The sequence below is a fragment of the Pteropus medius genome, unplaced genomic scaffold (genome assembly GCF_902729225.1).
Source record: "Pteropus medius unplaced genomic scaffold, Ma_sr-lr_union100, whole genome shotgun sequence".
Taxonomy (NCBI): Eukaryota; Metazoa; Chordata; class Mammalia; order Chiroptera; family Pteropodidae; genus Pteropus; species Pteropus medius.
Genome location: NW_024354502.1, coordinates 15,598,043 through 15,609,302, shown reverse-complemented (window position 1 = coordinate 15,609,302; position 11,260 = coordinate 15,598,043). Strand labels below are relative to the sequence as shown.

Sequence of the window (11,260 nt, the reverse complement as noted above, 5' to 3'; positions counted from 1 at the left end):
CAAATGGTTATTCTTTTTTTCACATTACTCTGTTGACTTTTTTTTATACCATTTACTTTTCATTTTCTCCATTTGTTTATTGCATGTTTCTTCCCAGAGAAGGTAGTCCTGTGAGGTCAGGAACCTTGTCTTTTTGTTCACCTTTCAAGTACAAAAGTATTTTAAAAAGGCATGTCACATTAGCAAAATGTATGTCACATTAATAGGGCTCAAGTAATATTTACAGAAAGAATGAACAAATGGATAGATGGATGGATGATGCATGGTAGGAATGATAGCTAGTTGGTTGTTGACTATACGGTCATTTTTGGTTCTAATTCTGTGAGATTCCATTAATACATCAACAAAAAGGCCTCAGGGAACTTAAATCTCATACCTTATCCCTCAGCCCCATATGAGCCCATCTACTCTGGATGGCCAAGTAGCTAAGTCTACCATAAAAATAATAAGCTTTCTAAATATTCTGATTGCAGAGTTTGAAACTACAGTTCAGTCCCTTGAACTTCTCTTTTCAAATGATCAATTCACACAAAAACTATAATTCTGGCCGTTCATTCAGCTAGATTACCAGAACATATCCTTTATTTTATTATCCTGAGAAGTATTCAGTAAGACCATAAATAATTCATGGTTAGTTTCATAAATTATTTATGATTCAGATAGCACATGGATGATTATTTTCATAACTAAATAGAGAGTTTCTAAAGTTTTAGAAATTTGAAAAGGTTTTTATACCAATTATTTAATTTTACAGAGTTGGCTTGGTAATATAATGACAAATTAGAAATTTTACATCATAGCTTTAACTTTATATAATGCTTAATATTAAGAAAAGTACATGTATAGAAATATACATGCTTCTGAAATAGTATAAACATCAATATAATAGGTTGGTGAAATTGGCTTAGAAGAATTTTAAAACACATATAATTTTCCTGAATGAAAGTGGTTATTTTTATTCCTTAGCTATCACCTAGATTAAAAATATTCTTTGCTTTTGAGGATGCTTAACAGTGGTAAATATTTTGCATATGTAATAATATCTCTTAGTAAAATACATAATAATACAGTTAGCATTTATTGTGCACTTAGTATATACAAGGCACAGTACTAAGCACTTGTGTGTATATCCCATTAAGACATCACAACAACTCTATAAGGTAAATATTACTTTCTCCATTTTATACGCAAGGAAAAGAGGATTAAAGAGGTTATTTAACTCATCCAAGTAGGTGACAGAATTAAGATATAAATCTAAGCCCATATTTTTAACTACTATGCAGTAATGGCAATAAAGTGTAGTATAAATGAGAAAATAAAAACAACCTTCATTAGGATATTGTTAATATTCTAGTTTATTTTTCTCCAGTTTTTAGAAATTGAGGTTGTATTATATATATCCCGTATTCATCTTTCACTTACATAATTGTATTTCCCATGTCGTTATATATTTTTATAGTATTTCTTGTTATGAGGTACAACACTTTAACAATTCTTGCAGGAATTGTTTGTGCTTTCCACAATTCCTAACCCCTCACAATCCACTAATTAACTCATGTGCTTCTTGTAAATCATTCCATTTTCTAAATCATCTAATTTAATTAAGAAAATAAAATATTCAAAAGCCCCAAGAGCATCCAGAACATTTTCACTGCTGATAGGAGGAAAATATTAAAATTATTTAAACAGAATGTGGTAAATATGTTGGTTACAATTTTAAAGATTCTCCCCCGAAGAATAGGCCTTGGTACATCTCTCATAAAGGTGAGGCTAGTACATACCAAAGAAATGTTTCATGCTGATGATTTTTATGATGACTTAAAAGCATGGATAGCATAGTATAAAAGGCAATAAAGCAATGAAAGGTATATATGGATGGATGATGCACAGTAGGAATGATAGCTAGTTGGTTGTTGACTATACGGACATTTTTGGTTCTAATTCTGTGAGATTCCATTATAACATCAACAAAAAGGCCTCAGGGAACTTAAATCTCATACCTTATCCCTCAGCCACATAAGCACCGGTTGGCCTTGTGCATCATAGGTCATCACCTTGATGGATCTGGCTATCTACATGTCCTAAGATGGTCTGCACCCAGACTCCAAGTCAACGTTAATTTGATACAATCTAAAGCTTCTCCAAAACCAGATTTACAAAACCTTTGAGCTAAAAAGATATTGGTGTGATTATTTTAAGAAAGGGAACTGATAAACGTGCTAATAAAGCATTTTACTGATGTATTAAATGACACTACTTAAGTGAGATATTTTAGATTGGCATCACTCAAAAGCCTTTCAATTAAAATAAAAATATCCACCTATTTTGTCTTTGAAGATTTTGAAAAGCTGTCAATATAAGAGATGCAAATTGAATTTCCTGGGAAAAATTCATTAGCAGCAATTAGTAGGCAGCACATCCTATCGGCAAGTCTATAGAAATTGAACAGTCACTTGCACGTGTCCTCTAACATCAAAAAACTTATGCTGCATGCATAATTAGGATGTTTTTAAAAAAAATTCCTCTCCAAGACACTTTTATGTTGTGATATTGTGTTGTGAGGAAAATGGGAGAGATCAGTCTGGAAACATTTATATCCTATTTTTAAGCTATTTATGTTCAAGACAAATGTTCGTGACTTTATAAAGGCTGTTTAGATTCAATTATTGTCAGACCTTACAGATAAGGTCTTCACAGACGGCTAAAAGTACAGAGCTTTTAGTTTATTTTCTTAACTTTTTTATTAAAATAGAATTTTATTATTTAATATATGAAATGATCCTTACAGCCATTTTTGTGCTGGTACAAGAGAGCTTTAAAAAATAAAAATCAATAGAGAAATAAATATAAATCTGTTTAATATTATCTTCTTATTAAAACTATTTTTAAACCGGTTATAATGATGTAAATGTCTTTTCCTCTGGGATCTAATCTCTGTTATAAGCAAAGCCTGAAAGATCTAGTTAACTTATTCAGTAGAATTATAACTGCTTTTGCAGGAATCAGAAATTCAGTCAAAAAGCTAACTTTCTTGTAGTTTCTGATTAACTTGTGCATTTTTTAAATTGGTGATATTCTACATCATTAATGATGTAGAAAAACTCTCATCCTGACTATACAAATTAGATTTTGCTTTTAAAATGTAAAATATAGGCATACAACTTAATCATTAGAATGAGGAATCAATGTATTACCAAGATTTTATAATTACTGAAATAAATACCTCTTGTTTTACCCAAAATGTTGCCCAACTCCTCACTTAACCTCTATTTCCCTTAGATTCAAAGTTTCTTACTGAATCTAGAATATGCTTAATGTTCTTGCTTAAAACATGAAAAGTCATATGGCCTTCTGATGCCCCTTGATTTTAAGAGTGAATTTCTACTTGGTACACAGTAAAATTTTCTAGTTCATTTAGCTGGCCAGTGATAGGTTTTATTTGGTTAAAACAGCCTAATTTTGTTAGTCAATGATATCGTGTAATGAATAGGGAGGGAGAAAGCTTTACTCCATGAAAACGTTACCTTACCAAGTATCCAAAATCGTTAGTAAAGCTTTCCCCCCTTGAACTGATCCAGGGCAATGTAAAAGATATCTCACCCTCATCATAGGAGTCTGCTGGTTTCTGTGTGGACGAGGTCATTTCAATGACAAAATTTGAATCAGTGAAGGGAAACTATGACCAAAGATAAGCATCTTTGTAATTGTTTACAGAGAACTCACTCAGAGTAATTTACTTAAGGAAAAAGGGCTGGCAGTACAACCATTGGGAATGGCTATGACTAATCATTTCTATGCCAGAAATTTTATTTCTCACTACTTAAAAAAAAAAAAAAAAAAAAAACCACTCTTCGGTAAGTGTTGAGTTTAGATGGTTGGATTTAGCATTCGGAGAGAAGTTTTCTCATCATCATATTTGTCTTTTTGCTCCTCTTGAGTCAATTGTACAAATGTGCCCTGGGACTCTTAAGTAACTCATCTGATAATGCCCGAAATTTTATAAAAAGTGGGACATAAACTGCATAATTTTTATACTTAATAACGGGACACAATGTCAAAATTGTGTTTCGGAAAGTCCTCCTTTGCTGCACAGGTTGAAAATGCACACTCATTACACAGCTGGGTGCTTACTTTACTACTGACCTCGTCCAGATGCTCTCTGACAAGGGAAATACAGCTTCTTCCCAAACTCAATTTATCCTTGTCAATTAAATAAAACAAATGAAATTTCATGGACTCTGAAGAAAGAAGTATTAACTAGGACACAATTTGTTGTCTTTGGTTCAGTGTAAGGGTCATTTAAATTGCACAACCGAAACATGCTAAGAAAACTGTAGAGGAGAGAAGGTAGTTTGTGTCCTACAGTTGATTAATCTAATGAATCTCGTTTGTTTCAAGTAACTGTATTTCTATTCATAGCCACTGAAAGGCCAGAAATTATATGCTTTAATTCTACTTCTTTTTGTTCTTATTGAACTGAGATTTGCTTCATGGTGAAAACATTTGTTCTCAAAGTACATCTTTGGGAAATTAGTTAAATACCTGGGATTGGCTTTCAGGACAAAAGAATCAGTTTTGGCTACTCCAGAAAGGTGTGGTGGCAAATGATACTGCAGTGTCTGAAGGTCAAAGTAGAACCACTGAATCTGAACCGTTGCCTTTGACCCCTTCTCTCTGAGGATGACAGAGATAGCTGGGGACCTGGGAAGGTTCTTCATGCTATTGTTGCCTAACTGTAAAAATTCAAAAATGGCAAGTTGATCGATGCCACTTTATATCAAGGAATTACATTCCATGAGTTTTTATCTGTTTTATTCATAGTTGTATCCTCTGGGCCTAGAATAGTGCCTACTACTTAGAAGGTGTCTAATAAATATTTCTCAAATTAATTTTTCCAAAACCTGATGCCCCAGTACAAAAGCTAACTCCTTATGTGCAAAAGCAGATCAGTGTACTATTTAATGATAGTATACTATCAATCTTTTCATATCTATTATCTCATTTAATCTTTTTAAAAGCTGTGACAGGGGAGAATTGCATTATCTTAATTTAAAAATAACAATAGCAATGAGTTTTTAAAAGGAGAACACTAGTATTAGGGACTGAATGTTTGTATCCCCCCAAAATTCATATATTAAAACCATACTCCCCAAAGTGACAGTATTAGGAGGTGGGACTTTTAGGAAGTAATGAGGTTTAGATGAGGTCATGAGAGTGGAGCACTTGTAAATGCAATTAGTGCCTTTGTAAGAAGAGAGCTTACTTCCTCTCTCTGCTCTCAGCCACACGAAGATACAAGGAGAAGTCAGCAGTTTGCAGTCCAGCCCAAGAGAGAACCTTCACCAGAACTCGCCTGTTCTGGCACCCTGGTCTCAGACTTTAGACTTCCAGAACTGTGAGATATAAATTTTTGTCGTTAATAAATCACCCAGTCTATGATGTTTTTTATAGCAGCCTGAACTGAATAAGACAGCTAGAAAACTTGCCCAGGTTTCATGGACTAAGTATCAGAGTCAAAATGGTAAGTGGTAAAGAGACTGTGGGAAAAGACTGTGCGCTGCTGTCAGTCATTTCTCCCTACTTCTTCTCATGTGCAATTGAGGACAATACCTCGGGGTCTGGAATGGAGTATGTCCGAAGTCACCTGAACCAGTCAACATCTGCACAAATACAGGGTTAATCCCTGATCAATGTTGATCAGCAAAATATTTAGAAAAAACTTTTTATTCTAAGTGTATAAAAATATTGATATGTTTAAAAAACACATTTGAAATTTAATTTTTGAATATACAATCCATTCACTTGATTTAGATTTAAAGTTCACGAAGTATAAAATAATGCACTAGTGTCTTTTAGCCACCCTGAGCATAAAACTCAGAAAGCATGAGCTTTTAGCTGTATTCAATAGGCCTAATACATAGTATTTTTTTATTATCATTCTTTTATATGTGTTCTGCAATTTCTGTTTGGATTGTCTCTTGACCCAAGAACTTTAAGATAAAGTTTTTGTATTTTCTTTTCTTTCTTATTTGCTTTTCCCCTCCTTTCTAAAAAGATTTTCTCAGTTTGTTATAAGTTTTTTGTTTTATTTACTGGGATTACAGAATATTGTTTGTGCTATTTCCACTTTTTAGGTTTTATTTAGGTTTTTTTGCATGGCCCAGTATATGGTTTTGCTTGTTTGTTTGTTTTTTACTATTACAGGCCCTTAGAAATAAAGAATGTTCTGCAGAGTTGTGTGTGTATCCATGTATGTAGTTATGTAGGTGTTCTTTTTTTTACATCCAGTCAACTGTCATGAATTATGAAATAGTAATCAAAATCTCTCACTGCAAATCTCTTATATTTCTTATGGTACTTTTTGACTGCATAAATATTGATAGTATATTATTTGATGTACAGATATTCCTAACTATTATAAATTGTACATTTTAGCATTAAAATGTACCCTTCTTTATTTAATGCTTTGAGGTCTGAGTTCAATCTGCCAGATAGTAAAAGTATAACCCCTGCCTCCTTTTGTTTTCACTGGCCTGGTATATGTTTATCAGTTCTTTTATGTTCAGCCTTTATGAGTCATTTGTTTTAGGTGTAGCTCTTGTATACAACATAAAATTGGGTTTTAATATGTGATCTGATCTGAAAGTCTTTTTCTTTTAATAAGTGAATTTAGGCCTTACCGATATGACAATATGCTTAATTGTAGTATGTCATTATTTATTCATTTACTTACCTCATTTCTATTAATTTTTTACTATATTCAATTCCCTTCTTCCCTTCACTCTCCTCCATCATCTGATATTAATCAATTATATTATCTTCTTAGTATTTAAATTTTTCTTCTTAAATATATTTGATACTTAATAACTATTCTGTCACTATGGCATTCCACCACAGTTTTTTAAAATGAGGAGAAATAATTTACTCGAACTTCTTTCCTCTTTCTACTCCTAATTTTTGCTGTAATTTTTTCTATACTGTCAGGGTATATAACAGTTAACTCTGTTCTATCATCCTAATTTCCATTCTTATTTCAGTGTTTTAGGTATATCTATTTAAAGATTGTGTGCTCATCAACAGTGCTTTTATATTCATTCTTCACTTCCCATTTATCTATTTTAAGCTTTTTTTCTGTATGAGAATCCTCAAGAAGTCTCATGGGAACAACATTCCCTAAGAATCTGATGTTTAATGTGTCAAAGTGTTGCCTCATACTGAACATCAGTTTGAGGAAGTATAAAACCCTTGGTCGTGCTTTTGTTCTTTGACTTTTTTGCCAAAGTTCCTTTACTTTCTCTTAGCATTGACTTTGCTATGCAGAAGTCTCAAGACAGCCTGATGTTTTCATCCCTTAGAGGTATGTATTTTGCTTCACTCCTCAAAGGTTTCTTTCTTTATCTTTGCAGAGCAGCATGCTTACTTGATTATAACTCTATGTTGTTTTTCCTGGCTCAATTTCCCCTAGGACATGATGTGTACTTATGTAGATTCAAACTTCTTTTATTTCAGGGAAGTGAATTATAAATACTTGCTCTGATCTATTATTTTGTTTTTCTCCACTGGGAATTGCAAAGTCTCTCTTTGCCCGTCCTCCATATCTATCCTTTTCTCTCTGATCTTTCTTTACATTTTTCTTCATCCTATTTTATATTTTACAGTTTACTGTGTTTTCAACAAAGTTCCCCTACAAACAGTAAAAAGATATAAAAGGAAATATAAACATAGGAAAAAGGAAGAAATACAAATTAAATACAAATACAAATAGTAGCGTGTTTGTTTTTAATTGTCTCTCTTGTCTACTCTCCCTTGTTTCTCTTCTATTGTCTATCCCTTCTATTTGTTTTTCCTCATAGTTCCTGAGCTTTGCCATCTCACATTTCATTTCTTTCTATTATCTCATCATCTCCTCCCAGAGCTCTTGCATTTCTGCCCGGTACTCTTGTTTCATGGAAGCGATTTCTTCATATGTTTTTAATTCACTTTGCATTTTGTGTGTGTGTGAGAGATGTAAATCTGCTATTTGCTTTTCCTGTCTTCTTCCTCCTCCTTGTCCTCCTCTTCATCTTCCTTCTGTCTTTCCCTTCTTCCCCCGTATCTCCTTTTATATCTTTTTGCTGTATTTTTTGATAAGGGGAATAAAATTGGATTAATTGATTAACCTACTTTAATTAGTAACCCATGAATGGATATATTTTATTTTTTATTTTTTTTCACATTAATAATAGAATAAACACCTACAAAACCACCACTCAATATTAGAACTGGAATATTGAATACATCAACAACTGTTTGCACCTCCCTCGCTCTGTTTCCCATCCAGATCAAAACTAATTACTATCCTGAAACTTAGCTTTATCATACTCCTGCCTTTCAAAATTAGAATTCTATCACACAAATGTTATATGTGATATAAGTATATATGGTTACATATATGTTTTATAAAAATATGTATATACACAAACATCTTCCTAAAACATATGTTGTCTGACTTGCTTTCAACTTTATAAAAGCCATTTAAACATATGACACATGATGTACAAAGAGATTTTTAAATTTATTATTGGTCAGAAAAATAAAGATCAAGTAATGTTTTATAACCATTCTATTGGCATTGACAAAAATTAAGTTTAATATTAATATCTGTTTGAGATCTATTTTCCATAAACATTCCTGTTTATTCCCCTTTTTTTCTTTGTTGTAGCAATTTGTGTAAATTTGTAAGCTGCTATTCTCTTTTTGTCACTCACTTTTGAGGGAGGTGGGTTTTAACTTCTGAGATCAATTATTTACAGAAAAATTCATATAGAGTGTGGAGTATGTTCCTAAATATCTGAATTTTTTTCTGTAATCCAAGATTTTGGCATTAAATTAGGTCTAAACTTTTTCCAACAAATGAGTTTTGATTTAGATCAATTATACAAGAAAAAAGGCATACAGATTAGGAAAGAAGAACAAAACTGCCTTTGTTCATAGAAAATATGATAGTCCATGTATAAAAGTACAAGAAATCTACAAAAAATGACTTTAGAATTAATAAATGAGTTAGCAAGATTGTAGGATAGAAAGTCAAGTACAAAATTCCATTGAATCTATATATGAGCAACGAGGAATCAAATTAATTTTTTTTAAATTTACAGTATGAAACATTTAGAGATAAATTTGATAAAATGTGTGCAAGACCTATACATTAAAAAGTACACAATGCTTCTGAGAAAAATTAAAGACCTAACTAAGTAAAAGAATATAGCATGTTCATAGATTTTTTTTGTAGTTCATGTCTTTTATTAACCCATATATAATGACTTGTCTATTGAAACAATAGATTAGACAACATTTGCCACAATAATGTCTGTCAAAGTGGCTGGCAGTAAAAACTCCAGCACCACATTCATCTGAAGGGCACTCCTGACGAAGGCGGCTCATTTTGCCATTCTCATCCACCTTACAGTATTTCAGAACAGCCAGCTTAAGCTTCTGTCTCATATGCTTATTCTTCTGGGGAGTGGTATAAGATTTCCTTTTCTTAGCAACATAGGATGAAGCGTGGACTCCTTTTGAATGTTGTAGTCAGACAGAGTACGTCCATCTTCCAGTTGCTTGCCAGCAAAGGTCAGTCTTTGCTGATCAGGAGGAATTTCTTCCTTATTCTGGATCTTGGCCTTTACATTTTCTATTGTATCCGAGGGTTCAACCTCGAGAGTGATGATCTTCCCTGTAAGGGTTTTCACGAAAATCTGCATCTTGGCAGTGGCTCCACCACAGATGGCGGATCGGAAAAAGAAAAAGAAAAAGAAAAAGAAAGCGTGTGTTCATGGACTTGACAAATTTGTTTACTAACATGTTAATTTTCCACAAATTAGTTTTTAATGCAATCCTAACCAAAATATAAGTAAGCTTTTCTGTAGAAATTGATAAACTGATTCTAAAATTTAAATAGAAATGCAGAGAACCTTGATAACTAAAATACCTGAAAAAGAAAAAGTTGGAAAACTTATACAATGTGGTATTTCATGTTAATATGAAAAATAAATTTAAAAATCTGGATCCTAACTTTAACCATATACAAAAATTAACTCAAAATTAATCAGAGGTCTAAATGTAAGAGCTAATAATATGAAATTTCTTGGAAGAAAAATGAGAGAACATCTTAATTCCCTTGAATTCGGCCAAGATTTCTTTAACAGAACACAAAAAACAAAGTATAAAAGAAAAAAATTAAAAAATTGAAATTTACCAAAATTGGAAATTTTTGCTCTCTAAATGATAAACCATAAGAGAGAAAAGCAAGTTTAGACTTATTAACAAAATATATATTAGAAATATTAGAAATATTAACAGAACATATATCTCACAAGTGACTAATATTTAGGACATGTAAAGAACTATTATATGCCACTCATAATAGACAATCCAATAAAAATCAGGCAGAATATTTGAACACGCAGGTTACCATATGCAGATGTCAAATAAAGACAGAGATACTGTCTTTAGTCATTAGGGAAACTCAACTTATAACACATCATTATTTTAATATACACTCAATAGAATGTCTAAAATTAAAATGACTGACTGTATCAAGTGTTATCAGGGATTATCAGGGATATGGAGCAACTAGAACTCTTATATATTAGTAGTTGGAATATAAAATAACAAAATCATCTGGAAAACAATTTGGCAGCATCTTAAGATGTTAAATTTATATTTACCATACCACCCAGCCCTTCTACTTCAAGGTATTTTCCCAAGGGAAATGAAAGTATATGTACATAAAAAGAGTTGTATGAGTGTTCATAGCAAATTTATTTTTAAAACCCCAAAACTGAAACAAAAAGTCAAATTCCCAGCAATAGGTGAATGGATTTTTTAAAAAAAATGATATATCTTTACTATGGGTATACAAACTTTTTCTGTAAAGAGACAAATAATCCATATTTTCAGCCTTCAACTCAACTGTTGTAGCAGGAAAGCAACCATAAACAATATACAAGCAGGTGGGGTGGTCAGACTTGGCCCAAAATAAGCAGGATTTTAGCCTGCTGGATTTGCCAAAGCCTAATCCATACATAATGAACTACTACTCAGCAATAAAAAGAAATACATTTATTATCAGTGCATGTAATAACATGGACAAATCTTTAAAATAACTATGCTGATTTTTTTTTTAAAAAAACATACTGTATGATTCCATTTATAAAATTTTAGAATTTACAAACCAATTGATAGTGACAGAAGGTTTACTAGTGGTATTTTCAGCATGTTT

The 11,260-nt window shown here is 32.1% G+C and overlaps 1 pseudogene across 1 annotated transcript; it reads right to left on the bottom strand.

The window, feature by feature from the left end:
• Positions 1–9,252: 9,252 nt before the first annotated feature.
• On the bottom strand, positions 9,253–9,742 carry LOC120595581 (ubiquitin-40S ribosomal protein S27a-like; annotated as a pseudogene). The gene has a single exon (XR_005650909.1). The product of XR_005650909.1 is annotated as a ubiquitin-40S ribosomal protein S27a-like (transcript).
• Positions 9,743–11,260: the final 1,518 nt, after the last annotated feature.